Source organism: Pararge aegeria, chromosome 18 (genome assembly GCF_905163445.1).
Source record: "Pararge aegeria chromosome 18, ilParAegt1.1, whole genome shotgun sequence".
Taxonomy (NCBI): Eukaryota; Metazoa; Arthropoda; class Insecta; order Lepidoptera; family Nymphalidae; genus Pararge; species Pararge aegeria.
This window is the reverse complement of record NC_053197.1, coordinates 4,644,950-4,647,835: the sequence shown is the minus strand read 5'-3', so window position 1 is coordinate 4,647,835 and position 2,886 is coordinate 4,644,950. Positions and strand designations below refer to the sequence as shown.

General features: G+C 32.5%; 1 non-coding gene across 1 annotated transcript; it reads right to left on the bottom strand.

Moving 5' to 3' along the window:
• Positions 1-1,796: 1,796 nt before the first annotated feature.
• LOC120631818 lies at positions 1,797-1,915 on the bottom strand. Its single transcript, XR_005659067.1, has one exon. It is a non-coding gene; the product is annotated as a 5S ribosomal RNA (ribosomal RNA).
• Between the last annotated feature and the right edge of the window lie 971 nt (positions 1,916-2,886).

Genomic DNA, 2,886 nt, shown 5'->3' with positions numbered 1-2,886 from the left:
CACCTCGGGGTAAGAGATAATCATTCAATTAAAAACGTACAGAATCCTCATTCAGCCACTAATGTATGCAGTGCATTGTATCCAAAAACAGTGAAAGCGCTCCGCGCACGTATCACTTTACATCCACGGAATGTTGCTAGCTTACAATATTTTTTTCCAATTTCCCATTTTATGGCGAAAGCTTAGAACATTAGAGGCAAATAATGAATGAATACACTTTTATTGTACACCAAAGAAAAAATAAAAGTAGTTACAAAGATATAAATACATATCAAGAGAGTACAATTTGGTGGCCTTATCGCTACATAGCGATTTCTTCCAGGCAACCAATGGCGTAAAAGGAAAAAAAATAGAAAAAATATATAATAATATTTGCCAACTGCTAAAAGGTATACAGTGACATGCCGTTTTTTTGAGATACCATTATAGAGTGGAGTGGTTTTTGGTGCTTCAATATTAGTCGTGTACAGGGTTTCTGAATGTTCTTAATTCTGTGTAGATAGTGCAGTCTAAGATTAAAGCGGCTAATCTGTTAGGGGCATGGCAGTTATATTGAACCCATAACCCTTTTCAACCCTTAATAGGGTGGTAATAAGCCACAACGAAAGCTTCGTTTCATACCAGACCAAGAAAATTCAGCAATTGATGTGGATGTCTTTGTGGTCTAAATCTGGTCAGTGACCTTATGAACCCATTACAGACCCACTACAAGGTAAGTGTTTTGGAACAACATTGTGATACACGGTTTTATCGAAACTTTAACTGTTTACGCAGCGCACGCAGCGGATACTAAAAAAAAAGAAACGTTTTTGAAACATTCTTTATTGGTGCTATGCTGCGTTATGATATGTAGCCTAAGCCTTCCTAGACAAAAGGGCGATCCGACACTGAAATAATTTTTCATATCGGACGAGTAGTTCCTGAGATCATCGCATTCAAGTAAACAAACAATCAAACAAACAAACAAAAAAACTCTTCAGATTAATATATAAGCATAAGACAAGATGATCTAACGAGTATGAACCCATATGGTATCCTTATAAGCTATTTTACTTACTCGGAGCCAAGAACATTCCGATCCTGCCATTGGGGTAATTATAAATTTCACTCACAGTTTAAACGCCAAAAAAGGGTCAGACCCGGAAAGAGCTAGTAAATAATTTAAAATGTGTATTTGCATTTCTTTTATGCCGGGTCAAAAGTTCGTAACGTGTAAATAAAAATAAAAAAACTTTGTTAATATTCAGGTGGGTCGCGAAACGCTTTGTGACCTTCCATAAAAAACCGGGTGTGTACACCCTTTGTACGGTGAAAATACATTTAGGTGTATGACAATATCATATCTAAAACTCTCTGCCCCAAATATGTAGCCGTTAACACGCGTAGGCAATGTACATTGTAGCAACAGACGAGAACAGAACTAAAGTTACAGAATATTTATTTATTTATTTTATATAGTTTGCTATTATGCAGGTACATAAAACCGTGTTAGGGCGTTGCAAATATAATTATTTACTTTTCTTTATTCATAGTTACACTAAAAGATTCCAATATTATAATATTTAATGTAATATATAATAATAAAAATGTGCGTGTATTAGCACACACGCAAGAAGTGACATAATTTTTTAATATTTGATAATTTTTATTTTAGTATCTGCAGGTCAAATATTCACCAAAAAATACGCATGAAGTTGATTTTCTTTTTCGTTATTAATTTTATTTAAAACAAGGTAAAAAAAGCCATAAAATTGACTTCCTTATTTATTTTAGATTCTATTCAAAACAAAGCAAAAAGCCAACATCACGCGGTGTTCCCAGGCGGTCACCCATCCAAGTACTGACCGCGCCCGATGTTGCTTAACTTCGGTGATCGGACGAGAACCGGTGTATTCAACATGGTATGGACATTGGCAACAGTTGTTTTTAATTACACAATCAGAATATGACAATCTGTCAGACAATATAAGTACCCAAAAATGGTAGCATTAAACGTTTAACGCAACCTGGTTGGAAATCGCATTAGAAGTTTCACTTCAAATAATTACATGTTATATATACAAATATAATTATTAAATTAAAATTTATATGTCAGTCAGATAGTAATATTTGAGATAGGTATGTCAAAAGTTATTATTAATCGTCAGATTGTAATTATTTAATTTTATATAACAATTCAAATAAGAATAATACATACAATTAAAGATAAAGATCAATAATATAGTAATACACACATTGATTGCATAGTCTTATGTGAAATGTGTTGTAGCATGTCGTGATATTGAGGCCTATTCGAGGCTAAGAATTCTTGGATATCGTAGAAGCGATTTTTTATTAACAATTGTTTTCATTTACGCTTAAAAAAACTTCTTTCTTCTTTTAAAAGTTTAGTTGGCTTATGCAGTTAGGCATTGTACTCCAATGTTTAAATATTCTATACTCGAAAAGACCTCGATTTTAAGCGAACAAATCTTGTACTAAGAAGGCTCTGGATATTGAATGAAAGATTAAAAAATTCAAATAACTGAACTTCTGTAGTATTTTAACAGCAATAGTAGGGTTTTAATAATAATAATGTTTATTGAAAGGTTTTAAACGTTGTTATTAAAATATAAAGAGATAAATTTAACGTGATAATTAATAATTAATTTATGGTGACCGAGTGTGTATATCCCACTTCTGACATCATAAGTAACAATAAAATATTATAAACGCACGTCCGTCATAATAGTTACTCTTTCTAATAGCAAGCGTCATACTTTATGGGTTATCTTATACCTAACCTTCAATTCAATTCAATTTTATTTATTTGCTGATACAGTTAAATAGGTGTTACAGGAAAAAAACTATGCAGATCTTAACTGTACCACGCCAAATTTGCATGCA